The 12,091-nt window shown below is 44.7% G+C and overlaps 1 non-coding gene across 1 annotated transcript; it reads right to left on the reverse strand.

Annotated features, from left to right (window-relative positions):
* Nucleotides 1–571: 571 nt before the first annotated feature.
* LOC115068962 lies at nt 572–733 on the reverse strand. The gene has a single exon (XR_003848322.1). It is a non-coding gene; the product is annotated as a U1 spliceosomal RNA (small nuclear RNA).
* Nucleotides 734–12,091: the final 11,358 nt, after the last annotated feature.

The raw sequence follows: 12,091 nt of genomic DNA on the forward strand, positions 1-12,091 counted from the left end.
CCTCCAGAACAGTGAAGTGATCAATTTCTTTTGTTTAAACTACTCAGCTTGTATAATTTTTATAGCAGGTCTAACAGACTAACAATACATTATACATATAGGAATAGCATTTTTTATTTTTAAAAGATTTTTAAAAAATTTTAATTTATGTGTGTGTTTGCCAGCATGTGTGCCATGAGTGTGCCTGATACCCACGGATGCCAGAAGAGGGCATCAGATTCTATGAAACTGTAGTTACAGGTGGTTATGAGCCATTGTGTAAGTGCTGAGAACCAAGCCTGGGCAGAGCATGGTGGCACACACCTTTAATCCCAGCATGAAGGAGGCAGAGGCAGGCAGTCTCTGTGAGTTCAAAGCCATTGTGGTTTGCATAGCAAGTTCCAAGCCAACTGGAGCTACAGGGAGACCCTGTCTCAAAAAGACAGAAAAAAAAAAAAAAAAAAAGAATCAAGCCTGGATCCTACACAAGAGCAGCAAGTGTTCTTAGCCACTAAGCCATCTCTGCGGCTCCATGAATACCATTTCATATAGTGATAATCAAATTATGGTTTGTGGGTTTTTTTTTTTTAAACAGGGGAGAGTGTGAACGCAATCCCCCACTACCACAAATTATGCAGTTGAGTTTCCCGCATTTGGGGAAATCAGGGGTCAGCACATCCAGAGTCCAATGGCTAAGTCTCGCCTTGGGAAAACTACCTTCATGATCATGCTATCTCCCCTGCCAGGTAAGTATACTAATGTGTTTTATCTGTAAACATTCCACTGAAAGTACGCTTTCATTTTCTATTTTGTAAATAAATATGATAAATATGAAGCACAAATAAAATTCCCAGTATATAGAATCTGGTAACAAAGGAACATAATTCTACTAAGGCTTGATTTATACTAAAATTTCATAGCTTTTGAATTCAAAACATCTAACATTTGATGTTGGAGGCATAATTTTAGTCAAATATATATGAAAACCTAGGCAAGTTAAAAGAACACACAACTGCCATTACTCACGGTAAGACATGGTCCCATTCATAAATGAGTTATGAATGACTTGGGTCTTGTCACATGGTCTATGTTTACATGCTCAGCTTTGGTGAGCTCCTTTGGTGATGCCCTATGTGTTTCATACAATAGATGCAAAAAGAGATTTAGAGCTAGGCTTGTGACTTGTGCCTGCAACCCCAGCACTCAGAAGGCAGAGAAAAAAGGATTAAGAGTCCAAGGTCATAGTGAATTCGAGGCCAGCCTAGGCCAAATGAGACCTTGTCTCTAAACAAAACAAACTAAAAATAAGGTTTCTGGATTTAACTCAGCAGGTAGTGTGCACACCAGGAAACTGAAGGCCTGGATTCAATCTCTACACGGCCCCCAGACTCAAGAAACCAGGTGTGGTAGCCCAGGCCTTTAATCCCAGCACCTCAGGAGGTGAGGGCTGGAGTTCAAGGCTAGCTTCAGAGAGTAAATTCAAGGCCAGCCTGGGGATACTCGAGACCCTGTTGCAAAACAAAACTACAAAAGTCAAACAAACAAAAATAATTCTGAGCAATTGTGTGGTAGTCCTGACACAAACAGCTGCTACTCCCAGGGGACTAGGGAATAGAGCTGGAGGGGGCATTATTGGAGCCTGAGTGACAACTTTCCCCCACCCTTCCCTGGGCTGGAGAAAGAGGAGAGGTTGGGAGAAGCGGCATCAGTACCAACGAGGGGCTCTTGGGCATCTTGAGAGCTGAAAATCACTCAATGTTTAGCGCAGCCCATGGCCCTGACGATGAGGGAGGAATGCCAGACCCTCTCACACACCCTACTAAGCCTGAGGGTTTACACATCCCCTACCATTCTCCAGCCGTGTGTCAACTAACACTGTGTCAAGCCCCTGTGAGCCATGATCTCACCCTACTTCAGAGTGTTCAGCCAACTGAAGGATTACTTAAGTGTGTGGGCCAGGCTGCTCCCTGCAGAGCCCAGAGGTGAGACAGCTGTGGCTTCTGCAGAGGGACCTGCTCCAGTTTAGTTTTGCCTGACTAGAAAAACCACCCTGCCTGGTGTGGAGGTTCCAGCTAGTATCTTGTCATTCCAAACACAGCCCAGGGGCCACTGAGCGTTAGACTGGAAAAAAACAGAATCATCCTGTGGCCCTCACCTCACTTCTAGGGTCTTAATTTGCACTTTAAACAGAGTCCTGTGGTACTTTATTTGTGCAGATGTCAGGGGTGGGGGCGGATGCAGCACGGAGGTCAATCATTTCCCTGAGAGCCAAGAGCCCAAGTTCCTGGAGAAACTTGAATATTGATTTGTGTGTGTGTGTGTGTGTGTGTGTGTGTGTGTGTGTGTGTGTGTGTGTGTGAGTTTCAAAGGAGTGAGGTTCTGGGCCACAAACACTTCTAATTTACAGTCTTATGAGCACTTAATTGAGGGTGTTTACAACAAAACAAAACACTGCTCACAGAGCATGTGCCCTGCCCCAGGCAAGAAGATCCTCAAAATTTCTTGCCTCTGGGAGATTCTCAAGGAAAGAATGTGAGAATAGTTTAAGAGTTTCTTTGACTTTTGGACAGAGACATTTTGAGAAATTGAAAAACTCCTTTTGGAGAAAGGAGAAACAAAAGGGGGCGGGGATGGGGGTAAAGTTTCTTTTCTTCCAAATTTGAGCACAGCATTCAAGATCTGGTCCTCCCACCTGTTCGGAGGCCTGTTGAGCCCTAGCATAGACATATGTCTCACCTTTGACCAGGTTTCTGCTTGCTTTAGTTCGGGTTGAGTTTTTGAAGATATGGTCCCACTGGGTAGCCAGGCTGGCCTTGAAATCTGTGAATCTCCTGCTTCAGCTTCCCAAATGTTGCTGGGATTACAGGCATATATCCCCTACATGGCGTTTGGACAAACTTGCTGATCCATGAGGGCCTGTTTTTTCTTCCCTCACATGGACAATAAAACCTGCCTTATAGCCTTGCTCTTCTAGATCATTGCCAGAGCAGGTCCACAGTGGGAGGTCTCTGGCCTTGCTTACTCTCTCCTGTGTTGTCTGAGTCCCTAAGCACAGGAGGCCTAGCCTGCCTTTGTTTTTGAGACAGGGTCTCCCTGAAGCCTCAGCTGACCTGGAACTTGCTATGTAAGTCAGGCTGATCTCTGTCTCACAGAGATCCACCTGCCTCTGCCTCCTGAGGAGTAAGTGTGCACCATCGCCCCAGGCCTGGCCTGCCTGCTTTACTCATCCCTTCCATGGTGCTGTGCTCTGGACATGAGGCTCCAGACTCTCTGGCCTTTGGCATGACCCTCAAGCATGCTCCTGTTAGGGTTCCAATAGCAGCCCCCTCCCCCTCCCCAACAGGGACCTACAAACCCTCCTGAAAAGGAGCCTGCCTTTCCTCTGACCTCCAAAGATAAGCAGAGTTCCTCTTATCTTAAGAGGAAAAAGAAGACACTTCCACACCCTAATCCTACCTGCTTCCCCCTCCCTGATTCCACACCCTAAAGCCCCCATATGTACAGTCCCAGCTCACACACCGTGGACATTCTTTCCTGGACATCTTTCCTTCCCTGACATCCTTCCCTTCCTTCCCTTCCCCTTTCCCCCCTCCCCCCTTCCCCCTCCCTTCCCTTCTCTTCCCTTCCATCTTTCCCTTCGTGGACATCTTTCCCTTCCCGAGGGAAAGGTGCCCCGTGCGAAATAAATCTATGTCCCACTGAGAATTCCATCTGAGCCTCCGTGCCTCATCCATCCGCTTGTGCCTCCTCCATCTGCGCCGCTCGCTCCCGCCCATTCTCTACCTATCAGCTCCCTCTGTTCTTATCTTCAGGCCTGTCCCACTCAGCTCTCATCCTGACATCCCTTCCCAGATCTCTGTACAGGAGACCTTATGTCATTTAGGCCTGAGCCCCATACCCCCTCCTTAAAAGACCTTCCTTTCTGGAAGAACCTTCTACCTTGACCTCCAGACACTGGCTGCCGCTACTTTACATTTTCTTCCTAGCAATGATCATCTGAAATTATTAGTTTTAAATATTTTATTGACTGTTATGTGTGCATTGTGTGTGTGTAGTATGCATGTGTGGACAGTGTGTGTGTGTGAGGACAGGGTGTGTGTGTGTACCACTGCGTGCATGTGGAGGTCAGAGGACTACTTTCTGGAATTCAGTTCTTGCCTTCCACCAAGTTTTAAGGACAAATCTCTCTTGTTGCCGCTGCACCGTGGACTCCAGGCAAGTTGGTGGCCATCAAGACCCCAAGCAATTCTCCTCTATTTCCTATCCAGTCACTATGAGTGCTGGCTGCCACATCCAGATTTTTACATAGATACCAGGGATGCGTGGCAAGTGCTTTTACCCTTTGAGTCATCTTGTTAGCCTTCCTTTGAAATTATTTTACAGTTACTTGTTTATGAGGAGTTACTTTTTTGCTCTCCAGAAGGGTAGACCTTGTCTGTCATTTCCCAAGGCCTATGCCATAGGCTAGCACAAACAAGAATTTTTTGTTTGCCTTTTTTGGTCTTTTGTGATAGGGTCTTGCTGTGTAACCCAGGCTGGTCTTGAACTCCAGGCTATCCTGGTTCCTCAGCCTCCTAAGTGCTAGGATTACAGGTGTGTACCACTATACCTAGGAAAGAGCTTTTGTTAAATGAAAGAGTGAGTGATCGAGGGCATGAATGAAATGCAGACAAGACAAATGTTACCTTGAAGGGTGCACTCCCTGGGGAAAAAGGCTTACTGCTACTGCCTTGAGCCACAGAGTGGAAGAGGGAGAGCTGGACTTGCCTGGTCAAGGGTGTGTTGGAAGTCCCTCAAGGCTGCCTTCATCACTTGTACCCAGTAGCCATGGCACCTTGAACTTTCCATGATGATGAAGAAGTTGAAGATGAAGAAGAAGAGGAGAAGGAGGAGGAGGAGGAAGAGGAGGAGGAGGAGGAGGAGGAAGAAGAAGAAGAAAATAAAGGGGAGGAAGAAGATTTGCTATGGTACTAGGATCTGAATTCAGGGCTTTCTGCGTATTAGGTAAGCATCCTAACGCTGAGCTATTGTTCCAGCCCTTTCTCCCAAGTCTTATGCTTGTGTTTGTCTGTCTTCCTGACAGGACTTCTTGGTCCTTGAGAAAGAAGCCTAGTCTTGTTTGATTTCTGTCAGTGCCTAACTGTATACCAGGTAGGTTTATCATAGGCCATAGATGCTAGGATCTCAGTGAAAACACAGAACCAAGTACAAGCCAGCATACAGCTAATGCATTAAAAATCACACATAATGTTATTGTATTTTCAGTTAATGCTAAAAATGATTTCTTATGTTTGTCTTCGGAAAATACTGACCTTAAAAAATTTTTTTAACAGGTTCCTGGCTGACCTGGAACTTGCTATGAAATCAGGTTGGCCTCTAACTCAGAGATTCACAATACTGGCTTTTTCTTTTCTTTTTTCTTTTATCTTTTGTTGTTTGTTTGTTTGTTTTGAGACAGTGTCTCCCTGAAGTCACAGCTGGCCTGGATTCACTAAGGAAACCAGGCTGGCCTTGAACTCACAGAAATCTGCCTGCCTCTGCCTCCCAAGTGCTGGGATTAAAGGCATGTGTCACCATGCCTGGCTAATACTGGCTTTTTCAATCATGGATACATGTCTGCTTCAACTTTATTTTGGGTATCTTTAAAGTCAGGTATGAAAATATGTGGGGTGCATTTTGGTGCCTATGGGGCAAAGTGGATCTGGGGTCCAGGACTCCAGGGCACAACAGGCAGTTGAATTTCCTTGTTGCTGGAGACTAGGAGAGAGTGGGCACACAGGTGAGGGGAATTTCCTGTTGGGAAGTTAGAGTCATCCCACCCTCCTGCCTTTGAGCTTAGAGATTCTGGGAACCGGCTCTCCAAGGTGCAAAGGGTGGGGGTGGGAGAGGTGGGGACACAGAGGGAAGGCTGGGGAGTCAGCAAACAGGCTCTGAAGTACTTTTCCATAGATAAATGAGGGTGGAGAGAAGGAAAGAAATCTCCCCAGGGAGAACAGAGAGTGGTTGTGTAAAACCCACATTCAGGTGACCCCAAAGAATTCCAGTCTTTTCTAGCCCCACCTGAAGGCCAATTGTTCTGCAATCTGCTGGGCAGTTTTGGCTATAAACTTATCTAAATCCAGTCTGGGGGGGGGGGGGGGAAAATGGGGGGGGGGGGGGGGTTTTTTTTTTGGGGTTGTGGGGAAGAAGACAACAGATTTAGCTCACATGACAGCTTGTCTTTATTGCCAAAGTTTAAAGTCTTCAAATAAGAATTTTGTTCTTCTACTTTCTAAAATAAAAGAAGTGTGGCTTTGATTTTCAAAAATGTCCTTCCCTACCCCTATGGGTACCATGTGTCTGTGTATGTCTCTTTAAATCCTGTATGTGGAGTTGGGGGGTAGCCCAGTGGTAGAGCTCTTGCCTAGCATGCATGAAACCCTGGGCTCCATCCCCTGTACATCAAAAGAAATAAATGAAAATTAAAAACATTAAAATCCTGTATGTGGGACTCAAATAAGATTGGGCCTTTCTGTCCCTGACTCCTGCTGGAACAGCTCTTTAGCTGTTTAAACAGCACAGGCCTTGAACCTTGTTTTTCATAAATGCTGGAGAGGAGGGGTACATAAAGATGGGGGAAGTTTGGTAGGATTAGGGAGTTTCTGGTTATACCTAAATCCAGACTAAAAATAAGCCCAATAAATAGGTGGACGTAAGGGATATATGCTGTTCCATATCAAAGGATGGTTTGGGACAAGCTATAATCTAAGTTTCAGTTTCCTCATTTAGAAAATGGAGTTAGTAATAATTCCTACTTATTCACTTGTGAGTAGTAAATGAAATTATATGGGAAGGACTGAAAACACACTTAGCTCATTGTTAATGCACATTAAAACTTAGATATCATGAATACTGTTTGTTGTTTGTTTTTGAGATACTGGGATTGAACCTAGGGCCTTGTACATGCTTAAACTAGTACAAGAGCTATAGCCCTAGTTGTTTTGTTTGCTTGTTTTATTTTGTTTTGTTTTTCAGACAAGGTCTCCCTGTAGCCTCCAGCTGGCCTCGAACTCACTATGTAGACCAGGCTGACCTTGTTCTCACAGAGATCCAACTGCCTCTGCTTCCTGAGTGCTGGGATTAAAGGTGTGCACCTTAAAAAAAAAAAAAAAAAAAAAAAAAAAAAAAAAAAAAAGCCACTCCTGGCTCTTTATTTTATTTTTTATTTTTGACCATCTTTTCTCAGCCTCCTGATGGTTGGGATCACAGGTCTATGCCACAGGCCAGCTTGTATTGTGCTGTTTTGTGTGTGAGGCACTGCAGATGGGGTCTAGGCTCTTAAGCATGCTAAATCATCTCTCTTGCACTTAGTCACATCCCTAGCTCTGTGATAGTGAAAAGCACTCAAATTCCCCTCCATTCTACAGATATTCATGACTTCAGAATATAAGGACAAAGCGAATGGTCCTGCCTTCAGGGAGCTTGGTCTGGAGGCCAGGACAGGAGGAGGGATAGTCAATTACATGCTAAGGAATGACTAAGGCATGCTTCAGGGGCTGAGGGAACTGCTGTGAGCATCTGCCTATTTCCCTGAGGTCTGATCTCAGTGTGGTAAATGAGAGGTCACTTTCTAATGTAGTCTGTACTCCATATTCCAGCACCAGCACAGGGCCTACCATATAGAAGGAGCTGACAACATGTCAGGTGAGTGAGTGGAGCCAACTCATATCCCTCTCTACCAGCTTTAACTAAAACAAACAAGACAAACAAACAAACAAAACAGTGGTCAGTATGGACAGTACAGCCTCTTAAGCAAAATCACCTTTGGCAAGTGTAAAGCATTCTACATACACCAAGTATGTGATTTTCAAACTCCTCATACAGATGTTAGCAGGCTAGTTGCTATTGAGCACACGAAAATATTTCCTCATGTTTGTGATGGCTGTGGAAAGAAAAGTTTTTTAAGTATTCTAGAATATTACAAGCATTTAAATCCCCATTTACCTGAATGGATTTGCTTATATCAATATTGTGAACATTCAGTAGGACAAACTGAATATCTTAACATTTAATTCGATTTCAAGCATTTTGCTAATTTACCTCATAATGTGGGGACTGCTTAACAAATGAAAGGGAATTGATCAGTCACCTTCCAGTCCACAGGACAACTTCACTGTTCTCTTTATATAATGCTTATGTAAAATGATTAATTCTTTTAGACAGGATCTCATGTACCCTTCACTGGCTTCCAGCTCCCTTTGTAGCTGAGGATAACCTTGAACTTTTGATCCTCCTGCTTCCACCTCCTGCATGCTGGAATTACAGGTGTTTCCTAGTATTCCTCCACACCCAGTTATGGTAGTTAATGGAACCCAGGGCTTCACGTATGCTAGCACCCTCCCAACTGAGCTACATCTCCAGTCCAATTAATTCATTTCTTGAAATTAATTCTTTTCCTAGCAGAATGGCTACAAAATTTAGTTCAGTTTGATTAAATTAAATTTCTTTTGGGGGGGGACAGGGGTAGTGGAATGAGACAAGGACTCATATAGCTCAGGTTGGACTCAAATATGCTATGTAGCTCAGGCTGGCCTGGAATTTCAGACCCTCCTGCCTCCACCTCCAGAGTGCTGGGATTACAAGTGCATGCTATCACATCCAAGTTTTATTTCATTTCTGTCCGTACCTCAAAGAATCTGTCCATTCTCCCCAGGTTACACCAGAGGTCAGTAGTGCAGGACTGGAGACAGGGGCCCATCCCAGGCCCATTAACTCAGAGTCCTCCGGCAAGTGACCTAAACATTCCTACTTCTCAGTTTCTCAACTGTGCAATGTGTGACTATTGTGAGAACTGAGTAAGTTAGCTCAGGTAGGGAGCTGAGCCCAAAGCCCAGTATGAGGCAAGTGCTGACCACACTAGAGCTGCTGACCTTTGCCTGGACTTATGTCATTGTCACTAGTCACAATGAGAGTGCCCTGGTAGCCAACACCCCCACAGGCTGCAGGAAGCAGGTACGTTTAAGTTGAGGCCTAAGACTAGAGATATAGCTCAGTGGTGAGCACTTAGCTTCTGTGTGTGAGGCTCTGGGTTTGATATCCAGTTCCTTCATAAAATAAAGGAAAAGAACAAAGGAAGTGTAAAATAGAGACCTTAGCTGTCATGCTTGAATTTTACTTATTTATGTTAATTTTTATTTATTTTAATTTTTATTTTATGTGTATGAATGTTATGCTGGCATATGTGTAAGTGTACTGTGTTGTGCAGTGCCTGCAGAGGACAGAAGAGGGCATTGGAGCCCCTGGAACTGGAGTTACAGGCAGTTGTTAGCCATCACGTAGGTGCTGGGATTTGAACACAGGTCTTTTGCAAGAACAGCCAGTGCTCTTAACTGCTGAGCCATCTCTCCAGCCCCTAATTATTTATTTTTTAAATATTCTTTATTTTATGTATAGCAATAGAGTTTATATATTAAATAATAATAATAATAATAATAATAATAGAATAGAATTATTTGATTACAGCTTTTTTTTTTTTTGAGACAGGGTCTCCTTATAGCCAGAACTGACCTAGAACTTGAACTTTCGCCTTGATCTTACAGAGATCCACTGGCCTCTGCCTCCTGAGTGCTGGGATCAAAGGCATGTGCCACCACCCCAGCTCATTTTTTATTTGACAGAGTTTTAGACAGAAGGAAAAAGAAAAATTTCAAGGTATACACTCCCTCCAAAATATTTAAAAAGCAGCCAGATGTCCATCAAGAGATGAATAAATAATGAGGGGCTGGAGAGATGGCTCAGTGGTTAAGAGCACTGGCTACTCTTGCAGAGGACCTGGGACCCACTTGGCTGCTAACAACCATCTGTAACTCCAGTTCCGGGGGATCTGATACTGTCTTACCTTCACAGGTATTGCACAACACAGGTGCACTTACATACATGCAGGTAATATACAAATTTTAAAAAAGAGATGAATAGATAATGAAAATGTGGTGTACATATACAAAATGGAATATTATTCAGCTGTAAAGAAAAATGAAATCATGAATTTAATTTTTTTTTTCTTTTTGGTCATTTGAGACAGGGTCTCCATGTGGCTCCAGCTGCTCTAGAACTCAATATATAGACCAGGCTGGCCTCAATTTCACAGAGCTCCACCTGCCTCGGTCTCTGGAGTACTGAAATTAAAGGTGTGAGCCACTTGCTCAACTCCTTAAAAATATTTTTTGAAGGGCTAGAAAGATGACTCAGTCATTAAGAGCACTTGCTGCTCTTGCAGAAGACTTGGGTTTGGATCCTAGCATCCACATGGTAGCGCACAACTGTTTGGAACTTCAGTTCCTGTGGCTGTGCTGCCCTTTTCTGACCTCTGAGAGCACCAGACATTCATGTGGTACACATATATACCAGCAGGTAAAATATTCATACACATAAAATAAAATAGATGAATCTTTTTTAAATGTGGTTTTGTTTGCTTGTTTTTTGAGATGGGGTCACCCTGTAGCTCCAGGTGGCCTGGTGGCTATGTAGACAAAGCTGGATCTCACAGAAAATCTCCTGCCTCTGCCTCTGGAATGCTGGGATCAAAGGCATGCACCACCATGCCCAGTTCTAAAAGTGTTTTCTTGAGGTGGGGTCTCACTGTGTTGCCCTGGCTGATCTTGAACTCATGGACTCCCGTGGTCCTCCAGTCTCAGCTTCCCCAGTGCTTAGACCACAGGTACACTACCAAGGCTAGCTGTATGTCTGTATTTTAGGAGAAAGTGAACTTAAAGGCCAAGAATAAGATTGGAGGGAGTCAGGACTGGGGACCTAGCTCAGTTGGTAGAGTGTTTGCCTAGCTTGCACGAATCCTTCCCTGGGTCCAGTTCCCAGCACTGCATAAACCTGATATAGTAGCTCATAACTCTGATTCTAGCACTCAGGTGAAGGCAAAAGGATCAAAAGTTTATCAAGATCATCCTTGGCTACATAGGAAGTTCAAGGCCAGCCTGGGCTCTATGAGACCTTCTAAAAAAAGCAGGGGGGGGGGGAGGAGCCTAGGAGAAGGGGTCCCAATAGGTAAGAATAAAGAACAGAAACCTTGAAGATGGACAGAACCTGGGAAGTAGACAGTGAGGGTGAGCCCCCGGGGTCTAGCTGAGGGACTGGGAGCTGAGAAGGATGTAGAGGAGACTTGTGTGAGGGATCATAATGATGACTGTCTGTTCTTCTCTGCTGATCATGGTGCGTCTGCCAAGACTTCCTGCTCATAACGATCTCTGCTGTCAGCTCATCAATGAATCACTAGAGCTGTTAGGGCAAATAGGCAACTCTAAGTCTACTTACCTCATAGGATTACAGCAACCATTAGCTAAAGTCAACCGAGCACTTCCAACACAAGTACATGTATGCAGCTGTGATTATGATTCTATAACTAATCAATGTAGCTTTCAAAGCCTTCTGCCCATGTCCCAAACTCACCTCATCCCCCAGCTTTTGTTGTACTTCCTCCAGTTCACAGAAGATACTGGTCTTCCCTTCTCTCCATGCTTAAGAGCCACTAGCCGCCCCCCCCCCCGCGGCCCCCCGCCCCACCGTTTGTCCTTCAGGCTTCAGCCACCCCTCTGGGAAGTTTCCCTGAATTCCTTGAGCCCAGGGTTGGGGGAGGGGGCGCGTCCAACTCATCTGACAGGACTTGTCACACTGTGTAAAAGTCTCTGGGCCAGGAACGGAAGGAGCACAAACACCTGGCAGAATGTGGCCTGCTCTGAGCAGGGTTATCTACATGTTGTGTTCAGGTGGGTGCATGAAGGAGCTACATCTGTGGATGAGAGTTGAATGGAGGTACAGACTAGGGCATGTCTCCACTGCATTTCAGTCAGGAGAGGGATGACATCATGGAGGTGGAGCCTTGTGCAGCCTTCACCTCTCACCTGTTGACCACTTACTTTTTCTGGAAACTATTCACCAAGGTTCCATGAATTTTCTTTTTTAGTTATTTTTGTGACAAGCCCTTTTCGGTCTCTTCCATTGATTTCATTGACTTTAGCAACCTTTTGTTTGTTTCTTTTTTTCTAGCAGGATCTCATGTAGCCCGAGTTGGCTTCAAATTAGCTGTGGAGCTGAGAATGACCCTGAATTTCTGGTCCTCTTG

Source organism: Nannospalax galili, unplaced genomic scaffold (genome assembly GCF_000622305.1).
Source record: "Nannospalax galili isolate Female #2095 unplaced genomic scaffold, S.galili_v1.0 scaffold829, whole genome shotgun sequence".
Classification (NCBI taxonomy): Eukaryota; Metazoa; Chordata; class Mammalia; order Rodentia; family Spalacidae; genus Nannospalax; species Nannospalax galili.